The 27,688-nt window shown below is 47.5% G+C and overlaps 1 protein-coding gene across 4 annotated transcripts in view; it reads left to right on the top strand.

The window, feature by feature from the left end:
- Positions 1 to 22,210: 22,210 nt before the first annotated feature.
- SERPINE2 (serpin family E member 2) overlaps positions 22,211 to 27,688 on the top strand; it is a 108,048-nt gene continuing 102,570 nt past the window's right edge. For 2 of the 4 annotated variants that reach the window (XM_073581109.1, XM_073581110.1), the window contains exon 1: positions 22,235 to 22,362. The gene's annotated coding sequence lies outside the window, so the exon portion shown is untranslated. Of the gene's footprint in view, positions 22,363 to 27,688 lie in introns of all 4 variants that reach the window. The other 2 variants (XM_073581107.1, XM_073581108.1) reach the window with 2 other exon arrangements.

Consider the following 27,688-nt stretch of genomic DNA (forward strand, 5'->3'; position numbering starts at 1 on the left):
GTGTCCGTGCCCAAATAGTAGGTGTATGGTACGGATGCCCATCTGTATATGAGTCCATGTGCTGTTTCAAAAACTAAGAAAGCAAGGACACATTTTATGGATTTGTGCATGTAACCTAAATGTGTTATTAATTTGTTAATTACATTTTTATTAATTTGCTAAACATGTTATTTGGTTGCTGAGTTCTGGTCTTTTAACATCAGATTTTAACCTGTTTAGTCCTATTATTGGCTTATTTTCTATGATATATACATCATGCAGGCTGAAAGCAGGTTTCCTGGTCTCCAGCATCAAGCCTATAAGGCCATTGAGTTCAGGTCTGAACATACATACTCACACACACAGCTGCTTTTAATGTGTAAGTACTGAGAAGTGCGGTAGATTCTTTACCTCATTATATTGTTGTGGAAGTCTAATATATTTAATAATTGAAGTGTTTCTTCTTCAAGTAATGAAATTCTATGTCTTTAGAACTTTAATATTTACGTTAGTTATCTTCTCACATCTGACAAACCTGAACCCCCAATAAGATGTTGAAAAATTATGAGGGGGTATGAAATGGCATAGGCCTTAATGTTTCCCGGGTATAATCAAGCCTAGGCTGCTTTAACACCGGGTATAGTCTGGACTCAGGGTATACTATGGTGTGTTACACTGGGGAGAAACTACCTCATAAAACAGTGATGCCACATTCAGTTTTAGGTGAATTTTTTACCTCATATTCGTAAGCCAAAATCCGGAGTGGAACTGTAAGGTAGGCACCAGGCCATAGTCATGGCCAGACATTCCGGTACATAACATAGTTATTAAGGTTGAAGGGAGACTTTAAGTCCATCTAGGTCAACCCGTATCCTATCCTAACCTGCCCTAACATGTTAATCCAGAGGAAGGCAAAAAAAACCCATGTGGCAACAGTAAGCTTCACATTGGGGAAAAAAATTCCTTCCCGACTCCACATACGGCAATCAGACTAGCTCCCTGGATCAACGCAATATTAAGGAAACTTGTGTATATACCTTGTAATATTATACTTTTCAAGAAAGCATCCAGTCCCCTCTTAAATTTTAGTAGGGAATCACTCATTACAACATCATATGGCAGAGAGTTCCATAGTCTCACTGCTCTTACAGTAAAGAATCCGCGTCTGTGAGTATGCTTAAACCTTCTTTCCTCCAGACGTAGAAGATGCCCCCTTGTCCCCGTCACAGGTCTAAGAGTAAAAAGATCGTTAGAAAGGTCTTTATACTGTCCCCGCATATATTTATACATTGTAATAAGATCACCCCTAAGCCTTCGATTCTCCAAGCTAAATAACCCCAAGTGTAATAACCTGTCTTGGTATTGCAGACCCCCCAGTTCCCTAATAACCTTGGTCGCGCTTCTCTGCACCCGCTCCAGTTCAGCTATGTCTTTCTTATACACCGGAGACCAGAACTGTACACAGTATTCTAAGTGTGGTCGCACTAGTGACTTATATAGAGGTAAAATTATGTTCTCCTCATGAGCATCTATGCCTCTTTTAATGCATCCCATTATTTTATTTGCCTTTGCAGCAGCTGCCTGACACTGGCCACTAAATGTGAGTTTGTCATCCACCCATACACCCAGGTCTTTTTCAGTGACAGTTTTGCCCAGTGTTTTACAGTTAAGCACAAAATTATACATCTTGTTTGTTCTACCCAAGTGCATGGCCTTACATTTATCCCCATTAAAGCTCATTTGCCATTTATCAGCCCAAACTTCTAGTTTAAAAAAATCCTCCTGTAATATAAAATTGTCCTCCTCTGTATTGATTACCCTGCAGAGTTTAGTGTCATCTGCAAATATTGAAATTCTACTCTCTATGCCCCCTACAAGGTCATTAATAAATATGTTAAAAAGAAGCGGCCCCAAAACTGACCCCTGTGGTACCCCACTGCTAACCGTGACCCAGTCCGAGTGTGCTCCATTAATAACCACCCTTTGTTTCCTATCCCTGAGCCAGCTCTTAACCCACCTACACATATTTTCCCCTATCCCCATTGTTCTCATTTTATGTATCAACCTTGTGTGGCACCGTATCAAAAGCTTTTGAAAAGTCTATGTACACCACGTCCACTGCATTCCCTTGGTCCAGTCCGGAACTTACCTCTTCATAAAAGCTTATCAGATTAGTCTGACAGGAACGGTCCCTTGTAAACCCATGTTGATATTGGGTCATGAGGTTATTCTTCTCCAAATACTCCAGTATAGTATCGCTTAGAAAACCCTCCAGGATATTACCCACAGTTGAGGTTAAACTTACTGGCCTATAATTTCCAAGTTCAGTTTTTGTCCCCTTTTTGAATATTGGCACCACATTTGCTATACGCCAGTCCTGTGGTACAGACCCTGTTATTATAGAATCTTTAAAGATTAAAAATATTGGTCTATCTATGACTGTGCTTAATTCCTGCAGTACTCGGGGGTGTATCCCATCCGGGCCCGGGGATTTGTCAATTTTAGTGAATTTAGATGCCACCGTAATTCCTGCTGGGTTAAGCAGGTGACATTTAATGGAGAATTTTTATCCCTGATCATGTTATCCGTCATGGGATTTTCTTGTGTAAATACTGTTGAAAAAAAGTCATTTAGCATATTGGCTTTTTCCTCATCCTCATCCACCATTTCACCCAGACTATTTTTAAGGGGACCAACACTATCATTTTTTAGTTTCTTACTATTTATGTAGTTAAAGAATATTTTGGGATTATTTTTACTTTCTCTGGCAATGAGTCTCTCTGTCTCAATCTTTGCTGTCTTGATTTGCTTTTTACAGAATTTATTTAATCTTCTGTATTTAGTTAATGCCTCATCACTACCTACTTCCTTTAATTCTCTAAATGCTTTATTATTATCTCTTATTGCACCCCTTACAGCTCTATTTAGCCATAGTGGTTTCCTCCTATTTCTAGCATGTTTATTCCCATATGGTATATACACTCACTGGCCACTTTATTAGGTACACCTGTCCAACTGTGTGTTAAGACTTAATTTCTAATCAGCCAATCACATGGCGGCAACTCAGTGCATTTAGGCATGTAGACATGGTCAAGACAATCTCCTGCAGTTCAAACCGAGCATCAGTATGGGGAAGAAAGGTGATTTGAGTGCCTTTGAACGTGGCATGATTGTTGGTGCCAGAAGGGCTGGTCTGAGAATTTCAGAAACTGCTGATCTACTGGGATTTTCACGCACAACCATCTCTAGGGTTTACAGAGAATGGTCCGAAAAAGAAAAAAAATCCAGTGAGCGGCAGTTCTGTGGCCGGAAATGCCATGTTGATGCCAGAGGTCAGAGGAGAATGGGCAGACTGGTTCGAGCTGATAGAAAGGCAACAGTGACTCAAATTGCCACCCGTTACAACCAAGGTAGGCAGAAGAGCATCTCTGAACGCACAGTGCGTCGAACTTTGAGGCAGATGGGCTACAGCAGCAGAAGACCACACTGGGTACCACTCCTCTCAGCTAAGAACAGGAAACTGAGGCTACAATTTGCACAAGCTCATCGAAATTGGACAGTAGAAGATTGGAAAAACGTTGCCTGGTCTGATGAGTCTCGATTTCTGCTGCGACATTCGGATGGTAGGGTCAGAATTTGGCGTAAACAACATGAAAGCATGGATCCATCCTGCCTTGTATCAATGGTTCAGGCTGGTGGTGGTGGTGTCATGGTGTGGGGAATTTTTTCTGGGCACTCTTTGGGCCCCTTGGTACCAATTGAGCATCGTTGCAACGCCACAGCCTACCTGAGTATTGTTGCTGACCATGTCCATCCCTTTATGACCACAATGTACCCAACATCTGATGGCTACTTTCAGCAGGATAATGCGCCATGTCATAAAGCTCGAATCATCTCAGATTGGTTTCTTGAACATGACAATGAGTTTACTGTACTCAAATGGCCTCCTCAGTCACCAGATCTCAATCCAATAGAGCATCTTTGGGATGTGGTGGAACGGGAGATTCGCATCAGGGATGTGCAGCCGACAAATCTGCGCCAACTGTGTGATGCCATCATGTCAATATGGTCCAAAATCTCTGAGGAATGCTTCCAGCACCTTGTTGAATCTCTGCCACGAAGAATTGAGGCAGTTCTGAAGGCAAAAGGGGGTCCAACCCCTTACTAGCATGGTGTACCTAATAAAGTGGCCAGTGAGTGTATTGTGCACAGGTCCTATTCAGGATGCTAATAAACGTCTCCCATTTTCTTTGTGTATTTTTATGTCTCAGGATATCGTCCCAGTTAATTGCACCAAGATCATCTCTCATCCGTTGGAAATTTGCCTTCCTGAAGTTGTGTCCTTGTAACCCCTCTACTACACATCTTATTAAAGGATACATGAAAACTTATTAATTTGTGATCACTATTACCCAAGTGACCCTCAACCCTTACATTTGATATGCGGTCTGGCCTGTTGGTTAATATTAGGTCTAGCAGTGCCCCCCCTCTTGTTAGGTCCTGAACCATTTGTGAAAGGTAATTGTCTCTCATAGTTGTCAAAAACCTATTACCTTTGCTGGAACCGCAGGTTTCGGTTCCCCGATGTATTTCAGGGTAGTTGAAGCCCCCCCATAATAATGACTTCTCCTTGAGTCGCAGCTTCATCTATTTGCTTTATGAGGATATTCTCTGTTGTTCCATTATTTTTTGAGACTTATAACAAACCCCTATCAGTAATTTATTATTTTTCCCCCCTCCCCTTATCTCTACCCACAGGGACTCTGCATTTTCATTAGATTCATATATATTATCACGAAGAATGGGTATTAAGGATGATTTTACATATAAACATATGCCTCCCCCTCGCTTATTTGTTTGGTCATTTCTGAACAGACTATAGCCCTGTAAATTAACCGCCCAGTCGTGGCTCTCGTCCAGCCATGTCTCAGATATCCCCACCATGTCATAATTATGTTCCATCAACATTAACTCCAATTCCTCCATTTTGTTGGCGAGGCTTCTGGCATTAGTATACATGCACTTGATGTATCTCTCTGTACCTCTATTCTTTCTTAAATTATTAAATTATTAACTGTTCTAATCCCACCCCCAATTTCATTATTTGTGCCCAGGTCTCTATCTGCATGGTCTTCCCCTCCTATAAAAGGAATACCCTCCCCCCGGCCCTAGTTTAAACACTCCTCCAGCCTTCTAGCCATTTTCTCCCCCAGCACAGCTGCACCCTCCCCATTGAGGTGCAGCCCATCCCTAGCGTAGAACCTGTAGCCAACTGAGAAGTCGGCCCAGTTCTGCAGGAACCCAAACCCCTCCTTCCTACACCAATTCCTGAGCCACTTATTAACCTCCCTAATCTCCCGTTGCCTCTCTGGCATGGTAGGTGGTACAGGAAGTATTTCCGAAAATACCACCTTGGAGATCCTTGCTTTAAGCTTACAGCCTAATTCCCTGAAATCATCTTTAAGGACCTTCCACCTACCTCTAACTTTTTCATTTGTGCCAATGTGCACCATGACCGCTGGATCCTCACCAGCCCCTCCCAGTAATCTGTAAACCCGATCAGCGATGTGTCGGACTCGAGCGCCAGGTAGGCAGCACACCGTTCGACGATCCCAGTCTTTGTGACAGATTGCCCTATCTGTTCCCCTAATAATTGAGTCTCCCACTACCAGAACCTGTCTGGCCTGCCCTGCTCTCCTATTTCCCCCCTTACTGGAGCAGACACTCCTCCGGCTTTCAGAGGACATGCCTTGCTGCAGCAGTGCTGCTCCTGCACTAACACTCCCCTCATCTGCCAACTTAGCAAACTTATTGGGGTGTGCCAGATCAGGACTAGCCTCCCTGGTGCTCTTCCCTCTACCCCGCCTTCTGTCACCCAGCTAGCTGCTTCATTGTCCTGCAGCTCCAACCTAGCACCCTCATCTATCCCATTGAGCGTCTGCTCAGTGAGCAGAAGACTACTTTCCATATTGTCTATGGATCTCAGTGTTGCCAGCTGCACATTAAAGGTACTGTCACACTTAGCGATGTACCAGCGATCCCGACCAGCGATATGACGCGGTCAGGATTGCTGGTACATCGCTAAGTGGTCGCTAGTGAGCTGCCACACAGGCAGATCTCACCAGCGACATCGCTGGGGACGGGGATCGCTACTTACCTGTCACACCAGGCGATCCTGCGTCCTCCCGCCCGGCTCCACGCGTCGCTCGTCCTCACAGCAGGAAGTGCCGCAGGAAGCTGACGACGAGAAACAGTCCTGAACGTTCTCGCGCGATCAGCGATAACCAGCGGGGGAGCCGGTCGTAGGTAAGTATCAGACACAGAGATATCGCTAGCAATATCGCTATAACGTCACTAGTTATAGCGATATTGCTAGCGATATCTCTTAGTGTGACATGCCCTTTAGATCCAGTATCTGGGCTTCCAAATGCATAACGTGCTCACATCTTGCACAGCAGTATGCACCCTCAACTGGCTGTTCAAGGATTTCATACTTACAGCAAGACGTGCACTGGATGGCATTGGCAATAATGGAGCATCCTAATGGGGATTGCACCAGACAATAAGATAAGCAAAAATAAATAAAAAGTATTAATAAAATATAACAGCAATTCAGTAATACCTCCCTGAATCCAAATTCACTGAATCTCAAGTCACACCCTTACCACAGTTCGCACTTTCGCTCAGGTCACACTCAGCTCGTTCACACTTGCTCAGGCAGAAGATTTAAAAGATTTTTTTTTCCCTTTTACCAGTACACCACCCTGCTGCTCAATGCACTTCCAAAAGGAGTTGAGCCCCAACCAGCTGCCCCTTATAAACCCTTAATTATGAACTCCCACCCTTAATTAACCCCTTGTGAATATAGTTACACCTCAAGATTTAAATGCAATATAGTTAACCCTTAAAAAAAAAGATAGTAAAATAAGAGATTAACCCTGTAGAGAGAAAAAATAGGTTAAAGAAGCCCCCAAGCCCCCCCAAAATTGAACAGGTAGAAAGCACTCAGCAACCTACAATTCAGCAACTCACACAGGTATTTTTTATAGGTTTTCCAAACACCTCTTCACTGAATCTCAAGTCACACACTTACTACAGTTTGCACTTACGCTCAGGTCACACTCAGCAATGCAAAGCAGTCGCATCCTGCCGACTACGCCAAATGTAAGGTAGGCAACGGGCCGTAGTCATGGCCGGACACTCCGGTACTGTTGTGCCCGGGCCTCCGCTCACAGGATAAAGATACAACACTTTCCGTATAGCACAATTTGTACTCACGGTGCTGGCAGAGTCCTCTCTCTGCCTTCCAGGACTATCTTCAGTCACTTGCATACAAATAAAGACAGAGTCCAAGCTTAATTCAAAATGCAGAACTTTACTGATGTCTCTTCGCAGCTCATCCAGATTACAAACGTGATGGACATTCAAATCTTTGTTACATTCCATAACAGCTTTCCCTTCTTCATTCTCTTCCCTATGCAGCTCGAAGTCTGGTCGTACCCACTTGTGCGAATTACCGGTATCCCTCCTGTCCGTACTCACTATCACTGGTGCTTCCCTTTGCCGTTTTGCCCCGGCTCCTAGAGAATGTGCCCAGGCTGCGAGATGCCACATGATAAACACTCGCTCGTCTGGCTGCCCTTTGCTTCTTTCAATTCTTCAATGGGGAACTCTATCCCCCTGACTTGTTCTTCTTGATTGGATAGCTGGGCACTAAGCTTTAACATTGCTGGCAGTTTGTGTCGAGTCCTAAGTCGTGAACACTAAAGCTCAAGTCAAAAAGAGGGTTATACCCCCCCGGGGCAAATAAGCCCATCTACAGGGTTCGAACACCCCTACCTTAATTGACTCTACCTAGGAAGTCCCCCTCTATTCCTATACAGCTAACCCCTCCTATCATTAACCCATATATATCCCCATCTAAAATGTAACACACTCTATGCCCCCATCTATTGGTCATATCACTAATTACACTATCAGTAGTATATAGATAAGTTAAACAGCAGCATGCAATACACATGTTATATCATGATAACACATAGCAACATTATATATTTATCTATATATATGAGGCATTGTGATTACTCGCTAATCCCGCCCCCTGCACAGTAGCTCCGCCCCCCCACCACATCACCACACACAATCCCGCCCCCCACCGCATTACCATACACAATCCCGCCCCCCAACACATCACCACACACAATCCCGCCCCCCACCACATTACCACACACAATCTGGCCCCCACACCACATCACCACACACAATCCCGCCCCCCAACACATCACCACACACAATCCCGCCCCCCAACACATCACCACACACAATCCCGCCCCCCACCACATTACCACACACAATCTGGCCCCCACACCACATCACCACACACAATCCCGCCCCCCAACACATCACCACACACAATCCCGCCCCCCAACACATCACCACACATAATCCTTCCCCCATCACATCACCACACACAATCCTGCCCCATCACATCACCACACACAATCCTGCCCCCCACCACATCACCACACAAAATCCCGCCCCCCACCACATCACCACACATAATCCTGCCCCCCACCACATCACCACACACAATCCCGCCCCCCACCACATCACCACACATAATCCCGCCCCCACCACATCACCACACATATTCCCGCCCCCCACCACATCACCACACATAATCCCGCCCCCCCACCACATTACCACACATAATCCTTCCCCCAACCACATTATCACACATAATCCCGCCCCCCCACCACATCACCACACATAATCCCACCCCCCCACCACAACACCACACATAATCACGCCCCCCACCACATTACCGCAGATAATCCTGTCCCCCTGTAGGGTTCGAGCAGGCTCACAGGATGCAGTGATGAGACACGAGACTGAATGTGGGGTGAAATAAACTTTTATAAGTTTTAAAGCCGCAAGGGCTAAAACTGCTTAAATCAGACAAAACGGGAAACACTTTTGTCCTCGCAGGGACTCGTAAAACAACATTAAAAAAACAAAAAGGGTCCTTATTTTCTCTATAATACACTTAGCCTTCCGGGCGTCGCTCGAGTTCACGACCACTCAGGGGTTGCAGATGTGGCTGCCTTGTAATCCACGACTTCCCGGAAGGACTTGTGCTTGTCCAGCCCCGAAGAGACCAGAACGATGGGGCGCAGCAGGCCCTTAAGAAACTGGACGGTGGGGCGCAACGGGCCCTGTAGTAACCGGAACGATGGGGCACAACAGGCCCTGAAGAAACCGGAACGATGAGGCACAACAGGCCCTGAAGAAACTGGGCGGTGGGGCGCAACGGGCCCTGAAGAAATGGGGTCGGTGGGGCACAACGGGCCCTGAAGAAGCTGGCACGGTGGGGCACAACAGGCCCTGAAGAAATGGGGTCGGTGGGGCACAACGGGCCCTGAAGAAGCTGGCACGGTGGGGCACAACGGGCCCTGAAGAAGTGGGGTCGGTGGGGGCACAACAGGCCCTGAAGAAACTGTTCAGGGGGTCAATCTCCCAGGCGTCCGTTTAGAGGCGCTCGTTCCCCAGCCAGGTCATGACGCAGTTTCAAAAAAAGACATAAACGTTAACAAATTCTGCTCAGTGTCCCCTCAGTAACCGGGACGGGCTCTGCGGCCGCCTATAGCGAGGTGACGTCCCCTGAGGTCGGTGATGACGGGGCCGCAGCTGTGGGAGAAGACAGGGGGGCAGTGTCCTGGCCACTGTACCGGATTGCTGTGTCGTCGCAGCGGTCGCCTGAGATCCCGGTCCTGTCACACCACGGAGGGAATCAGCGGCCGTCACTTTATCTGAATCTTTGCGGGGGGAAACTCCCGGGGAGAGTCTCTTACGCGTCAACCTTCGGTCAGTCTCAAATTTCCCTTTTTCAGTCTCCTGCCTGTCTCTCTTTTCCACACCGTCAGTTGCCACAGTCCTCTCTCTGCCGCACGGCTTCCTCTCTCCTGTCAGGCTCTCTGCCAACTGCCACCTCAGCGCGTCCCCTGCTCCTTTTACCCTCGCCCCGCCCCCTGTTGCCCTGACAACTTCAGTCGCATGTCTCCCTTTGTAATCCCCCTGATGTGGTTTCTTCAACAACCCTGATGGCGGTCCCCCTGGTTCCAGCCCAATCACTGTATGGGGGTCCTCCTCCCCACATTCCCCCACCCTGTAAGCTCGCCAGTCCTCGGGCGAGGGTGTTAGTCTATTGAGATTGGTCTGTAAAGGTGTCAATATTTGTTGCCATACGAACTGGTCTTGTTCATACCGTTCGGGGGGTTTGCCGGCTGTTGACCGCTCGGAGCGTCTAAGTTCGACTGGGGTGGAATCTTCTGGGGTGGTGGACGTCGGTGAGCTGCAAGATGCCGGTGGGTTAATTGTGTCAACTGGCTCATTATTGGGTGGAGGGCCCTTGGGAACTGGAGGGAAATCCTCGTCGTCTGAGTCCCAGCATATGGACTCCGGTTCGGATGTCTTCGGGACGGGTTCCAGTTGCTTCGGGTCGGAAGAAATACACAGGCGTAACATATTACGATGTACAATGCGAGTAGGCAGTGTTTCATCCTGCTCGGGCTGTATTTCGTACACAGGTCCTTCTGAATGGATACGGCGTAGTACCCGATAAGGACTCTCTTCCCAACGTGACTCCAGTTTATTCTGGGGGCGTTGATCTAGTACAAGCACACGGTCCCCGCTTTGGAGATGGGGAGGGGAGGTTGTATTCTTCCCGGGGTGTTCCCAGTCTTGAAGTTTGGTATGTACAATTCGGTGAAGAGTTTGCAACCTGTGGCGATGATTTCGGACCCAAGACGACACTCTATGATTCTATGACTCCGGTCCAGGGCCGAGGCTCTTCGGGGTCTAACTCTACCTCCGTGATCCCTTTACCCTCTCGTCCGAACAGCAGGAAATAAGGAGTATAGCCCGTTACTCGATGTACCCGATTATTATAAACCCACACTAATTCAGAAACATATTCAGGCCAACGAGCTTTCTTGTCACTCTCCAGAGTGCGTAGCATTTGAATCAATGTCCGATTAAATCGCTCACAAGCCCCATTCCCTTGCGGGTGATATGGTGTGGTCCGGGATTTATCAATCCCATAAAGATGATGTAGTTCCTCCATAACTTTCCCCAAAAAACATGCTCCCTGGTCGGAATGTATGCGTTGAGGACAGCCGTACACTTGTATAAAATTTCTGCAAATTGCGGAGGCGGCTGACTCCGCGGTCTGGTCTCGAGTAGGGGTGACCACAGCGAATCTAGTGAAATGATCCACCATGACGAGGCAGTGTTCGTATCCCTGGAATGCGGGACCAATGTGCAGATAATCCACCGTCAAGAACTCCAAGGGTTCTGAAGTCACAATCGTCTGTGTTGCGGCCCTCTGAGCAGGCGGTTTGGCCAATTCACATAAGCGGCAAGTACGACAAACTTCGTCCACAACAGCCGACAAGCGTGGGTGATAAACTTTCTGTTGTAACCATTGCAAAGTCTTTTTGACTCCAAAGTGGGCCCCTTTTTCGTGAGCCTCTCGAGCCAGTTCGTGTAGTTGAGCTCCGGGCGTAACCATCTGCCAAACAGTCGTTGAGGTTGTTTGCGAAGTGATCTTACGGTACAGTAATCCCCTTCGGATAATCAGTCTCTCCCATTGTCGCAGCATCAGCGACAGGTCTTGGGTCAAAGCTTGTCGTTGAGTATCAGTGGGTAATTGACCAGCGGCGACCCATGTCCGGAGAAGTCCAACTTCTTCATCTTCTTGTTGCTGTTGTATCCACTTATTACGAGATTGTTCCAGGATGCCCCTGTGGGCCTCTGGGGAAGATACTTTTGCATCAACATTGGTGAGCACGGCAGCGGTAAGAGCGAACGGTATTTCCTCTCCTTCTAATTCTTCGTCTCGATTCTGTCCAGGAGTTGTATGTCGAATCCTAGAGAGAGCATCTGCATGAACATTCTCGGCCCCTCTTTTGTAAATAATCTTGTAATTGTACTTCGCCATTCGGGCCACCCATCGCTGCTCCAAAGCCCCCAACTTGGCGTTTTCCAAATGAGCCAGTGGGTTATTGTCAGTTCGCACTACCACCTCGGAGCCCGCTAGGTACTCTGCGAATCTCTCCGTCATAGCCCACACCACTGCGAGGAGCTCGAGCTTAAAAGAGCTGTAATTGTCAGGGTTACGCTCGGAGTCATGGAGTGAATGGCTTCCATATGCGATCACCCTTTCCCGGCCATCCTGAACTTGTGACAACACAGCTCCTAGCCCGTGAAGACTCCCGTCAGTGTGCAGGATGAACGGCTGAGAAAAATCCGCATAAGCCAACACTGGGGCATCCGAGAGTGCAGCCTTGAGATCTCGGAAGGCCTCTTCCTGAGGGTGTTGCCACTGGATTTTTCGCCCATTGGCCCCAGCGGGAGCCCCCTTCAGCAGGTCATGTAGGGCTCGAGCTCGACATGCAAAATTCTTTACGAAACGACGGTAATATCCAGCTAACCCCAGAAAAGCCCGCACGTCTTTCACCGTCTCGGGGGTAGGCCATTCCTGGATAGCAGCAATCTTCTCCCGGGATGGCCTCACACCTTCTGCCGAAACGACATGACCCAGATACTCAATCTGAGAGCGAAATAGGTGACATTTCTGAGGCTTCACCTTCAACCCGTACTTTTGCAGCCGGCTGAGTACCTGTCCCAACCGCTTCAGGTGGTCCTCGAAGGAGGCGGCATAGACGATGATGTCGTCCAGGTAGATCAACGTGGCCTCAAAATTGAGATCCCCTAGACATCGCTCCATCAATCGCTGAAATGTCCCGGGGGCGTTGGCCAGCCCGAATGGCATTCGATTAAACTCAAACAGTCCCATGGGCACTATGAACGCCGTCTTAGCTCTGTCCTCTTCTGACATAGGCACCTGCCAGTACCCACTGGCCAAGTCCAGGGTCGAAAAATATGTTGCTTTACCCAATGCAGACAGAGATTCTTCTATGCGGGGCAGTGGGTATGAGTCTTTAATAGTGCAAGCATTCAATTTACGATAATCAACACAGAATCGTAGTGTACCATCTTTCTTCCGGACCAACACGATGGGGGCCGCCCAAGGGCTTTGACTTTCCCGTATCACCCCTTTTTGTAGCATCTGAGCCAGCAAAGTTTTCACCTCCTGATAGAGTTGTGGCGGGATCTGTCGATATCGTTCTCGGATAGGGGCCGCTCCTGCTGTGGGGATCTCATGAGTGATGGCGGTGGTACACCCAAAGTCATCCTCATGACTAGCAAATACTTCATGGTACTGTCCCAGCAATGCTTTTACTTGTGAAAGTTGGGCCGCAGTTAGTCCAGAAAGCTCGGCCCGCATCTGCTCCAAAATATTTCGGCCCTTCTCTTGTGTCGAGACTTCGTGGGCCTGTAGGGTTCGTATTGTTACCTCCCCAGGATCCTCGGGGTGTACTCGTAATTGAACCGCAGCAGCGGGCAGCACTTCTTCTAGAGGCTTTACTAGTTTGGCCAGTACAGTCCGTGCTTTCAGAATGATATCTCGGTCTTCAAGGTTAACGCAGCGGACCAGGGTGGTTCCTTTTCGCACCGTAGCGAGGGAACGGGCCACCAGTATGCCAGGAGGTAAGTGCTCTGAGTGACACGGCTCCACCTGCACCTCTACGCCTTCCAAAGGTATCGGGGCCCGAATTGGCAGGGCCACCACTGTCTGTCCAGGAGGCAGCACAAGCAGGGGTGCCGCTGTCGCGATGACCTTGCCCAGAGCCTCACCCTCCTGGCAGTCCCGATGCACCCGCGTACCTCGCACCAGCTGCTGGAATACCTGTCCCTGAGCTGTGCGAGAACCCCACTGCTTCAGTGTCCTTTGTGTGGGATCATTAAGCAACAGGTTACCAAACTCTTTTAAAATATTCATGCCTAGGGTGACGGGGTGTCGTTGATCAGCTTCTCCTTGAGTCAGCAGCACCCCTCTGCGGCCGAGGGGTTTACCGCACAACGTCACCTGCACCCACACTACCCCGGCAACCGGAACCGGCAGTTGGTTGGCGGCTACTAGTCTAATCATGGGCCCCCACTGAGGCCTTGCTGCCTCCGGAAAGTTTTGTTGAAAGTACGCTGCGGGCATAGTGGTTACTTGTGACCCAGTGTCCACCAGACACCGGACGGCCCGGCCCTCTACTTCTGCCCAAACTTCAGGACACTTTGCTACCAAATCTTCGGGACTTCCACCACCCCTAGTTGTGGTTTTCGGCTCCGAGCGGCGTCCCCCCAGCCCGGAGCCCTTTAGTTTAATGGCCGCCGGGGTGGGTATCTCCCACGCCGCGGACACTCTCGGGCGAAGTGGCCTGGTTCTCCACACTCATAACACCGGGCCGGTAGAGATTGACCACCTCGCGGAGAGCGTGACCCCCAGGGACCGGGATTAGCACTGGGTCGTCCAGTCTCCGGTTCGGTTCTTCTCTTTACTTCAGCCAACTCGCTCTTTATATTTTTCAATTCACGCTTCATCTCCTCCACCCATTGAGGTTCCTCAACTGTGTTCGAGGAGGCCTCCACACCTCGGACCTTCCCCACGGGGACCGCCATCCCCTGCTCTTGCTCCTGAACCCGTGCCTGACTTCCCACTTCTGAAAAGTCGATTTGGGGATTCATTCTGATCCGTTCCCTTAAAGCCTGCTTTATCAGTGGATCTCGCAGTCCAGTCACCAGTAGGTCACGTAGGGTTATGTCAACAGGTCCTACCCCTACCCCATCTTTTCTTTCAATAGCCGTATGCAACTCTTGGAGTACATTCATATACTGAGTAATCGTCTCCCCCTCTGCCTGCATCCGGCTAAACAGTCGGGTCCTTAACTCTCCCACATTAGTGGGATCCCCGTGGGTCTGTTCCACTATCTGCAACACCTTTTCAAAAGTGTTGCGGTGCCCCGGGGGTTTCAACATCACTGACCTCCGCACCTCCCCGTCTAGGGCCATGAGTGCCACTTCAGCTTCCAGGTCAGGGGTCATTGGGTGCATCTGAAAAAGCCCCCTCATCCGCTCTGTCCAGCTCCATAGCATAGTATTTGAGCCAGAGAATCTAGGCAGGTTGTTCAACATGGCCCCCAATGAGATGCTGGTACGGGGACCCTCATTATTTACAGAGCTTACAGCTCCCCCATGTTCGGGGCTACCACTGTCCGCGCTCGGAGACTGCATCCTGCCGACTACGCCAAGTGTAGGGTTCGAGCAGGCTCACAGGATGCAGTGACGAGACACGAGACTGAATGTGGGGTGAAATAAACTTTTATAAGTTTTAAAGCCGCAAGGGCTAAAACTGCTTAAATCAGACAAAACGGGAAACACTTATTTGTCCTCGCAGGGACTCGTAAAACAACATTAAAAAAACAAAAAGGGTCCTTATTTTCTCTATAATACACTTAGCCTTCCGGGCGTCGCTCGAGTTCACGACCACTCAGGGGTTGCAGATGTGGCTGCCTTGTAATCCACGACTTCCCGGAAGGACTTGTGCTTGTCCAGCCCCGAAGAGACCAGAACGATGGGGCGCAGCAGGCCCTTAAGAAACTGGACGGTGGGGCGCAACGGGCCCTGTAGTAACCGGAACGATGGGACACAACAGGCCCTGAAGAAACCGGAACGATGGGGCACAACAGGCCCTGAAGAAACTGGGCGGTGGGGCGCAACGGGCCCTGAAGAAATGGGGTCGGTGGGGCACAACGGGCCCTGAAGAAGCTGGCACGGTGGGGCACAACAGGCCCTGAAGAAATGGGGTCGGTGGGGCACAACGGGCCCTGAAGAAGCTGGCACGGTGGGGCACAACGGGCCCTGAAGAAGTGGGGTCGGTGGGGGCACAACAGGCCCTGAAGAAACTGTTCAGGGGGTCAATCTCCCAGGCGTCCGTTTAGAGGCGCTCGTTCCCCAGCCAGGTCATGACGCAGTTTCAAAAAAAGACATAAACGTTAACAAATTCTGCTCAGTGTCCCCTCAGTAACCGGGACGGGCTCTGCGGCCGCCTATAGCGAGGTGACGTCCCCTGAGGTCGGTGATGATGGGGCCACAGCTGTGGGAGAAGACAGGGGGGCAGTGTCCTGGCCATTGTACCGGATTGCTGTGTCGTCGCAGCGGTCGCCTGAGATCCCGGTCCTGTCACACCACGGAGGGAATCAGCGGCCGTCACTTTATCTGAATCTTTGCGGGGGGAAACTCCCGGGGAGAGTCTCTTATGCGTCAACCTTCGGTCAGTCTCAAATTTCCCTTTTTCAGTCTCCTGCCTGTCTCTCTTTTCCACACCGTCAGTTGCCACAGTCCTCTCTCTGCCGCACGGCTTCCTCTCTCCTGTCAGGCTCTCTGCCAACTGCCACCTCAGCGCGTCCCCTGCTCCTTTTACCCTCGCCCCACCCCCTGTTGCCCTGACAACTTCAGTCGCATGTCTCCCTTTGTAATCCCCCTGATGTGGTTTCTTCAACAACCCTGATGGCGGTCCCCCTGGTTCCAGCCCAATCACTGTATGGGGGTCCTCCTCCCCACACCCCCACCACATCACCGCACATAATCCCACCCCACCACCACATCACCGCACATAATCCCGCCCTCACCACATTACCGCACATGATCCCGCTCCCCCACCACATTACCACACATAATCAAACCCCCCACCACATTACCGCACATAATCCCGCCCCCCCACCACATTACCACACACAATCCCACACCCCACCACACACAATCCCACCCCCCACCACACACTATCCCGCCCCCCCACCACATCACCACACATAATCCCACCCCCCACCACATTACCACACATAATCCCGCCCCCCACCACATTACCACACATAATCCCGCCCCCCACCACATTACCACACGAGGCTCCGTCCCCGCACATTACCACATGAGGCTCCGTCCCCCCACATTACCACACGAGGCTCCGTCCCCACACATTACCACACGAGGCTCCGACCCCACACATTACCACACGAGGCTTTGTTCTACCACATTACCACAAGAGGCTCCGTCCCCACACATTACCACACGAGGCTCTGTCCCAACACATTACCACACGAGGCTCCGTCCCCCCACATTACCACACGAGGCTCTGTCCCCCCACATTACCACACGAGGCTCCGTCCCCACACATTACCACACGAGGCTCTGTCGCCACACATTACCACACGAGGCTCCGTTCCGAACATGCTTAGAGGTCAGATTAAATCATACTTCAGTGTCGACAATATTTCACCCTGTGAGACAGAAGAAGAAAGAGCTCAGTACCCCATCGAATTTGTACATTCCCTAACTCCTATGGGCCTCCCTCCTCATATGCTGAACCTTAAGAAAGGCTGCTGTGTCATGCTACTCCGCAATCTAAATCCAAAGAAAGGACTGTGTAATGGTATTCGATTAATTGTAGAAACTCTTTGCACAAATCTCATCGACTGCAGTATTTTTTCTGGGGAGCGTCATGGTCAAAAGGTTCTCATTCCAAGAATACCATTGGACACTAGCGAAAATTGCGATATCCAGTTTAAGTTAGCAAGAAAACAATTCCCACTTCGTCTGGCTTATTCCATGACAATTACAAAATCGCAAGGACAAATGGGTCGCCCTCCCAGGGCTGTGGGGTACTCGGTACCGGGCCGGTGTCAGGGGGAAAGGTGTCACAGCAGCGGTGACCCGGTCCGTGGCCCTGGGCGCCCAAATCAATGGTGGGTTGTGATATAGATTATGTGATAGTTCGTGACGCCACCTGTGGTGTTTGGCAAGCAAGATGTTAAGCCAATGCTGCGTGCAGATCCTCTGGGGCTGATGGTGTGTTGCAGCATAGATGGTGTAGCTCCTCACAGGTGAAGCTGTAACCCCAGGGCAGTGTAATGGCAATAGATGAGAATAGGCGCAGGCGGTGTGAGGAAAGCTGGTACCCAGATGTAGCGGTGCTGACGGTGTTAGCGCACAAATGAATGGAAGACACCAGGGCTTGCAGTTCCAAAGCTTTACTCACAGTCCGTGGTACACACTGGTGCCTGCCTCAGTGCTGTGTCCTCCGGGGCAGAGACTCAATCAACCTCCCGGGTAAGTCAGGATTCTCCTCTCCAACACTCCGCCAACATGTACCTCTCCTGAACGACTCCTCTATTGCGCCTTAAGGTGTGAAGAGCTCCAGTACTGTGGTACTCTGGAGTTCCTCCTGTCAGATGTTCCTAACAACTCTACTTGTATGGCAGACAGCTGTAGCCTCTGTCGGGGACTCCCTTCTCCGGAGTCCTGGCTCTCTCTTCAGTTGCTGTTGTGCCCCAAGTCTTAGATGGGAGTAGTGCATTTACAGCCCACTACTCCACCGGTGTCTGCTGCAGAACCATAAGTGTCCATACAACCTTGGGGACCGGACCCCGGCCTTGCGCTGAGAACCTATAGGCAGGGTTCCTCTTCTAACCCACCTCTCCTCTCTGTTCTCCTACTCCTTCGTTCTGCACTGTTCTTCCTCTCTCTTATGGAAGCTTAGGTTGCAGTTCTACGTCTTTCTCCTTCTGTTCCTCTCCCGTGCCAGCTGGCTCAGATCACTGAGGCAGCTGCAGCACTCCTTCTCCTCAGACCCATCCTCAGACTCTCCTGACTGACTGTCCTTCTCCTGCCTGACCTCCCGTCAGACTGACCTGTAATACTAAACCTTCCCAACCTTTTATATGGATCTCAACTCCACCCACCTCCCAGCACATCCAGTGTTCCATGCAGGAAACCACCAGAGGTGCTCTGCTACTCTCTAAGCACTGAGCCGCAATGTGGTTGTGCTGAACTACCCTGTTGTGTGGGATGCGAGTGTTGGAGTGTGGAAAGGAGTTCCCAACTTACCTAGTTGGTGGGGCACTACACCTTAGGAGAAGGTGCACTACCTCTGTGGCGACTGAGCCTCAGGGGGCCACATAAACATTCGATAAGATTGGCGTTCTCCTACCTGATCCTGTATTCACACATGGTCAATTATACACTGCATTCTCTAGAGTAACAAGTTGTAAAGGTCCTTCAGTTCAAATTGTACCTGGTAGAAGTCAAGGAAAGATCTTTGAAAATGACGAAAATGACTATACATTTAATTGTGTTTACAGAGAAATTTTAACTTAATTTATGTTTCATTATGAAATTTGTTTAGATGCTGGAATGAATAAAAAATGCACATCTTACTGAATCCAGTTTGTTTATTATTTTACATTGTGAATAAAATGTATCATTAATATTATTCAGATTTTTAATGATTATTATTGTTATTAACTTCATTTTAATTTAATTTACCACCTGCGTAAGCGCTATTGAATGTTGTCATTATTTACTTTAGTTTAATCACCAGCAGCGTTAATTAGATAGTAATGAGTAATAAAATTATCTCCCAATCACCTCATACCATGCACTGTCCTCCCTCCCCCACTGCATCTAGCTCACTCTCTGATTTTGAACCAGTCACAGAAGAAGAAGTAAGCAGGCTCCTTGCATCTTCTCGCCCAACCACTTGCACCAGTGACCCATTTCTGTCACATCTATTCCAGACCCTTTCCCCTGCTGTCACCCCTCACCTAACTAAAATATTTAACCTCTCTCTCTCTTCTTGTATCTTTCCCTCCTCATTTAAGCATGCTATCATACATCCACTACTTAAAAAACCATCCCTCGACCAAAACTGTGCTGCTAACTATAGACCTGTTTCTAATCTTCCCTTCATCTCTAAACTCCTGGAACGCCTGGTCCACTCCCGTCTTATCTGCTATCTCTCAGAAAACTCTCTTCTTGACCCTCTCCAATCCGGTTACCGTTCTTTACATTCTACTGAAACTGCCCTCACTAAAGTCTCTAATGATCTACTAACAGCTAAATCAAATGGTCATTACTCCATGCTAATTCTCTTGGATCTCTCTGCCGCATTCGACACTGTGGATCATCAGCTCCTCCTCACTATGCTCCGTTCCATTGGCCTCAAGGATACTGTTCTCTCCTGGTTCTCCTCCTATCTCTCTGACCGCTCCTTTACTGTATCTTTTTCTGGCTCCTCCTCCTCTCATCTTCCCCTTACTGTTGGGGTTCCTCAAGGATCAGTCCTAGGTCCCCTCCTCTTCTCTTTGTATACTGCCCCTATTGGTCAAACAATCAGTAGATTTGGTTTCCAGTACCATCCCTATGCTGACGACACCCAATTATATGCTTCTTCTCCTGACATCATGCCAGCCTTTCTAGAAAACACCGGCAATTGTCTAAACGCTGTGTCTACCATCATGTCCTCACTATATCTGAAACTGAACCTGTCAAAGACTGAACTCCTTGTGTTTCCTCCCGCTACTAATGTACCTATACCCGACATTGCCATTTCCGTGTGTGGTTCTACTATTACTCCCCAGCAACATGCCCGCTGTCTTGGGGTCATACTTAACTCCGAGCTTTCCTTTGTCCCCCACATCCGATCACTGGCTCGCTCTTGTTATCTGCACCTCAAAAACATTTCTAGAATTCGACCTTTTCTTACTTTTTACTCTGCAAAAACTCTGACTGTTTCTCTTATTCATTCTCATCTCGACTATCGTAGCTCCCTTCTAATCGGTCTCCCTCTTACCAAACTCTCCCCCCTCCAATCTGTCTTGAATGCTGCTGCCAGGATCTTATTCCTCGCCAATCATTACACCGATGCCTCTACCTTGTGCCTGTCATTACACTGGCTACCCATCCACTCCAGAATCCAGTACAAACTTATTACCCTCACCCACAAAGCTCTTCATTGCTCAGCACCACCCTACATCTCCTCCCTTGTTTCAGTATACCATCCTACCAGCGCCCTCCGTTCTGAGGTTAGCATCCTCAATAATGAGAACCTCCCACTCCCGTCTTCAAGACTAAACACGTGCTGCGCCAATTCTTTGGAATGCACTTCCCAGGTCAATACGATTAGTCCCCAATCCCCACAATTTTAAGCGTGCCCTGAAAACTCATTTATTCAGACTGGCCTACCGCCTCAACACATTAACCTAATCTATCCCTATGTGGCACAGCCAAAAGTTTTTTTACCATAACCAGGTTCCCCGCATCATGTTCCCACATGCTTTATGCATCCATTAGCCCTCTGCATCCGTACTGTTACACACTAAACATTATGGCTGGTCCATACAATCAGGGCAACTGTTACCACCCACCTTTCGTGTCTACCTCTTTCCTCATAGATTGTAAGCTTGCGACCAGGGCCCTCATTCCTCTTGGTATCTGTTATGATCTATGTGATTATTGTTATGCTGTAATGTATATTGTCTGTACAAGTCCCCTCTGAAATGTAAAGTGCCGCGGAATATGTCGGCGCTATAGAAATAAAATGTATTATTATTATTATGAGCGTGCCGAGCGTTAGCTGGCTGGAAACAGCTAGTATATATATACATACACACTGAAGGAATGAAGAACTTAAAGGGATAGAGGTTTTTCACCTATCCCTACAGAACAATCAGAGGAAAAGTATATTAGAAACACGTCACCACTTCTGTATTCATCGCTCACTCCTGGTTTTGGCTTACAAATACTGAGGTACAAATCTCACCATATACTCAACATGTGCATAGGGCCTTATATTCTGTGGATCACTCATTCACAGCATCTACAAAGATAACTCGTGGATTGGTACGGGACTGATCGCTCATATTAAATAGAAGGTAAGCTGCTGGTTTTTGCAACAGCCACTACACAGTGTACAGGGCTGTGCTGTTATGTTATCTCTTGACATCTGGATGTAAATGGAACTTAAAACAGCTGATCTGTGGGGGGCTCTGGGAATTGGACCCTCACTGACCCCCACTGATCTGATATCTTAAAGCTGAACAAATTCTTTGACTCTCCTCAGACATGCTGTTGAAACACATCAGATGATCGCACCATCAGTGGTTTTAGCTCATGGGTGACTGCTGTCATGTAAGCAGAGCCTCCATTCATGTTAGGAATGACTGATAAATCTGCTCCAGGGTGTTGTGTGTGGGTGTTATAATATGTCAGAAATACTCTATCCGGACTGACGTGCAGCCCCATGCAAGTCCCCTGAACCTGGCATCGTACAATACTCAGTCATACTGAAAGAAATGAATGAACTCACTGACAAGAGATGAAATGTAATCACATTTGTATCTTTCCAAAAAAAAATAATTTTTTGTACTATGTATCTGATATAAGCAGAGAAATGGTTACCAAAATGTTAGATTTTCCCTTTCTATAAAGCTGTAATAAGGAGCTGTGTCAGAGAAGGAAAGGCAGGGTGGGTGGACTTCTAATCTAGGGGTTGGGGGAGGAGGAAGAGGCAGAAAGTGGATGGCTGGAGGAAAATCACAGATCAGTAGAGTGCAAAGCTTCAGCCTAGGAGCAGGAGACAAACTACAGCACAAGGAGGTGAGGAAGCTTCTTATCACAGCTGTCTGCTGCAGCCAGGGCTGTGTAATGGCAGAAAGGCGCCTTCTCTTTAAGCATTGATTTCTTTTGTCTATCATCTATGCTTATGAAAGATATTTTAGCAAGTTTGATGTCTGTTTGATCTGTTGTTTGTGCTTTTACATGGGACTGCAGGGAGGCTTATTTAGTTTTTGCTATCTTACCAGTTAACAAGGTGCATGAATGAAACCTCTCTAAATCTAAGCCAGAACCTCTGCTCTGCTTCATCAGTGTGATGTTCCAATAGGTAAAGGTTCTTTGTTTGGAAATGTAAAATAATCAGTGTTCATTATTTGGCTGCTATTAGTTTGTGCTCATTACCTGCTGGAGACTGGAGCTCAGGTCTTAGGTTTCAATCACTGTTTCCAGGGTTTTGACCTTTTCAGATTTTCATAGGTCAGAAAAGTTCGCAATACGCTATGATGTTTCTGACAGAGGAAAAATTGATATGGCAAACGCTTATAGAGACCTGTTATAAGGTAATCTGAGAGACGTCTTCTGAATAGAAGACTTTAAAGGAATGTCCGGGATATAACAGCCATTGTAGTGGACTATAAGCCCCGACAAAAAGATCACCAGTCACTTATTAATGGGGCAAAACGTACCTTGTTAATTAACCAAAGTGTCTTTTGGGGGAAACAAGCCGATGTGGAGCATGATTGCCATATGAAGGGAAACGCTTGCAGACCGTAACTTGCCCTTGGATTGATTTGGCACAAATTATTCAGTGTTTCCTAAAATGTACAGTAGATTATTTTTTATCAAATATCCAGTAAGCATTAGGTGTCACATTACAGAATGCTGTAGATAAGCCCCTGATGTCGTTGGCCGCATATCATAGGCCAAAAATGAGGTGACAGATTCCCTTTAATGGGTGCATAAAATCTGCAACATCATAAGCTGATTGTGGGAACATAGCCAAACAGGGGCTTTATCTCATAAAATACTTAAACTATAGGGCATGAATAAAGAACGGACCAACAGAGTATATTACTCCCAAAATAATTTTATTACAACATAAAAATTTACAAAATATAACTCTATATAAGACCGGTACAGCTAAGTATTGGAGGGTCATTCCAAGTCAGTATACCAAACGGATCTGTGTGTTTATAATTAGATTGTAATAATAGTTGTTGCAAAGTAATATAGATAAGTATTTCCCTAAGACAGCAACCAACCAATCAAATCTAAAAAATAAAAATTAGTAATAAAAGCACTTACAAGCACTGCTGTTGGTTGCGCTTTGTCCCCGACACCCTAACAGGTGAAAAGAAGAGGAAAGATTAATGCATATAGAATATGCACATCTAATATATAGAAATAAAAAAGTACAAGTTTATTGCCACCCTAACACACGTTTCGCTCTTTCTTCATCAGGTGCTATTGTTCATTCCAGCCAATTGTATATATTTCTGAAGTTTTAAATGAGTTTAGTATTGCCAATTACGTGTGCTACTTTGCCTCCTAACATTCTAACTTGTTGGCCCCACACTGCTCATGGGAACCCCATTTGAAAGGAGTGGTGGCACAGCATGTGCATTGCGACTCAATACAGTGTCTCTCAGCCTGATGTCAATATCAAAGTGCTGTGCTTGACTGCTTCTACATTCAAGTTTAGGACTCAGAACTTCCATGCACTTTATAAGTCCCAGCAGTGAAACCCTTGGAAGTTATCATCTATCACATAGGTGATAAATTTCGGTCTTGGTACAACTCTTATTAATTAAAAAAAAAAAAAAAAAAGTAAGAATTTATCTAGCAAGAGGCCAATCTGTGTCTGAGTGCTCAGACGAAGTCTGTCGGGGAGTCCGTCTAGAGTAGGCGTACATGCCTGAAAATGATGTATGACAGACGCACTTTAAGGCAGATTTCACATTTGCGTTTAAGGCCGCAGCGTCTGCCTGCGCACGGCCGCTGCTAAGCCCCGCCCCCTGCCGTGCCTCTGCCGGTAGCTCCGCCTCCGGGCGCATGATGCTGCATGCGTCATGCGTCCCCTATCTTTATCACTGAGGATGCAGGCCGTGCGCAGTATGCATTTGGCGGTGCCTGCGTCCTTTTGGCGGTGCGCTGAGCGCAACCAAACTGCAACAGGTTGCGTTTGGCGCTGGTCGGCGCACCGTCAAAAGGATGCAGGCGCCGCCAAAACGCATACTACGCACGGCCTGCGTCCTCAGTGATAAAGATAGGGGACGCATGCAGCGTCATGCGCCCGGAGGCGGAGGCGTGGCAGGGGCGGGGCTTAGTGCAGCTGTGCGCAGGCTGACGCCGCAGCCTTAAACGCAAATGTGAAACCGGCCTAAGTCTGTCAGCACCATTATAGTCTATGGCGCTGTTGGCGCATATACCTGAATCCCGTTTTGCGAAGGGTTTGGACGTAATCCTGACAGGATCAACAAATGGGTGCCAGCAGTATGAATTCTCCTTGCGGAGAATGACATGCTAAGCATGTCGAGATGAGGAGACTTAAATCTGCAATGCTCCTCTGGGAATTATGCAAATTGTCTCTTCAGAGAGGAAGAGGACTAAAACACTAGTGCCACCTATTGGAAGTAGCAATCCTAAAAGCCAATGTCGACCCTGTAAAGAACCTTGTTACATGACTTAGGATAAAAGCCAAAACCAGAATCTCAATTTGTAGACACTGTGTTTCAGGGTATTGCCCCTCATTAGTGCCAAGTGTGAGATCTGGTTTGGCTGTGTGAGCGGCGTCTGACTGATATTCAAGAAGTATCGTTTTTCCTTGCAGAGAATGACATGCTAATCATGCCAAGATGAGGAGACTTAAAGCTGCAATTCTCCTCTGGGAATTATGCAAATTGTCTCTTCTAAGTAGCACTATACAGCCACATATGGGGTATTTATACATTCAGCAGAAATTGTGGGACAAATTTTGGTGCCATTTTAACCCATGTCCCAGTGTGAAAATGTAAATGCTGGGGCTAAAACATGATTTTTGTGGTAAAAATGTGATTTATCTTTCTTCAATGCCCAGTGGTACAAAATTATGTGACACACCTGTGGTGTCAATGTGATCACTGCACTCCTAAATTAATTCATCAAGAGGAGTAGTTTGTAACATGGTGTCTTTCATGAGGAGTTCTGCTGTTCTGACACCTCGGGGGCTCTCCCAGTGGGTCATGACATCCACAAATCATAGCAGGAAAATCTGCACTTATAATATGGCGCTCCTTCCCTTCTGAGCATTGTACTGTGCCTGAAAAAGTATTTCCCATTTACATGTAGGGTACTGGTGCACTCAGGAGAAATTTTTACAACAAACAGGTCCATTTTTTTTTCCTATTAGCCCTTGGAAAAATTAAAAACTTGGGGCTAAAACAACATTTTAGTGGTAAAAATTTAATTTCTTTCTTCACCGTATAATGGTATAAAATTCTGTGAGGCACATGTGGTATCAATATGACCACTGCACCCCTAAATTACTTGGGGAGTGTAGTTTGTAAAATGAGGTCATATATAGGGAAGTTTCTGCTGATCTGGCATTTCAGGGGCTTTGCCAATGTTACATGGCACCCTCAAAACATTCAAGAACATCTAAACTCCAGTATGGTGCTTCATCATTTCTGAGCTTTGTACTGTGCCTCAAAAGTAGTTTTTGACCACTTATGGGGTATTGGCTATACTCAGGTGAAACTGCATAACAAATTTTGTGGTCCATTTTCTCCCACTATCCTTGTGAAAATTTAAAAAAAAAAAATTGGAGCTAAAACAGTTTTGTGGAGGGAAAAACGTTTCATAGATCAACGTTGTAAAATTTTGTGAAGCACCTGGGAGTTCAAGGTGCTCACCACTTGTCTAGTTTGCAAAATGGGGTCACTTGTGGGTGTTAAAGGGAATCTGTCACCTATTTTCTCGACTATCAGCTGCAGGCACCACCATCAGGGGCTTATCTACAGCATTCTGTAATGCTGTAGATAAGCCCCCAATGTAACCTGAAAGAAGATAAACGAATTATATTATACTCACCAAGAGGAAGTCCGGTTTTTGTCCGATGGGTTGCTGTCCGGTCCGGTGCCTCCCATCTTCTAACGATGATGCCCTCTTCTTTGCTTCCCGTTGTGGCTCCTACACAGGCGCACTGCTCTGCACTGTAGAATGCTGTAGATAAGCCCCTGATGGCAGTGTCGGGAGCTGATAGTCGAAAAAATAGGTGACAGATTCCCTTTAAGGCACACCAGGGGCTCTCCAAACAAGACAAGACACTAGCACACAATACCATCAGACTCTGCTTTCCAAAACATCACTGATTCCTTTGAGCCCTAGTACTTATCCCTAACATAGGAGGTATTTGCATACTCCAGATAAATTGCTCAACAATTTGTACACTGCAATTTCTCCTTTTACCCTTGTAAAAATAAAAAGTTTGAAAATTGCAAAATTTTCTCCAGCTTTCAGATTTTTTTTGTTTACAAAGAAACGCAAGTCATATTGAAGAAATATTACCCCTATCATAAAGTACAATATGTCAAGAAAAAACAATCTCCAAATCGGTGGGATCCGCTGAAGCGTTTCAGAGTTATTGAAGGGGGGTGGGGTTAGGGGTTAAAAACCTGGAGCTGAGAAAAATGCTCAGAAGACTCAACATATGATCAGCAAAGTTGTTTTACATGAGAAATGAATAGGAATGGTCTTTCATGTGTGGGGGGTTTATTTCTTCTTTGCTATTTTAGTTTAGTCTTTTCTTCCCCATGCATATTTTGGCGAGGACTTGTTCCACATAACCTACAGGAAAGTCTGCATTTACTGTAACTTTTAAAAATCCCACCAAGGCCACAATGTGTGAGTGCAGCCTAAGGCTATGTGCACACGCTGCGTTTTTTTGCTGCAGTTTTGGCCGCAGCAGAACTGCAGCAGTTCTGCAGACAGTGTACAGTAGCAGGTTATCCTATAGGATTTACATTCTGCTGTGCACATGCTCCGGATTTTTAACTGCAGAAAAGCTGCGGTTTTGAATCCGCAGAAAAAAATGACATGGCAATTCTTTTCTGCGGATTCTGCTGCAGTTTACCATCTCCTCCATTGTAGAGATGATAAACCGCAGGCCAATCCGCAGGTAAAACCACAGGTCATTTTACCTGCGGTTTTACCTGCAGTTCCGCAGATAAAAAGTCCGCAGACCAATCCGCAGCGTGTGCACAAGTTGCGGATTCTGCTGCGGATCCGCAGCGGATTTGGCTCTGCAGATCCGCAGCTGTTTCTGCTGCGTTGTACAGTAGCATTGTAACCCATGCAAAACAAAAAACGCTGTGCATATGCTGCAGATTTT

The sequence above is a fragment of the Dendrobates tinctorius genome, unplaced genomic scaffold (genome assembly GCF_039654945.1).
Source record: "Dendrobates tinctorius isolate UK_male_01 unplaced genomic scaffold, ASM3965494v1 ptg000069l, whole genome shotgun sequence".
NCBI lineage: Eukaryota > Metazoa > Chordata > Amphibia > Anura > Dendrobatidae > Dendrobates > Dendrobates tinctorius.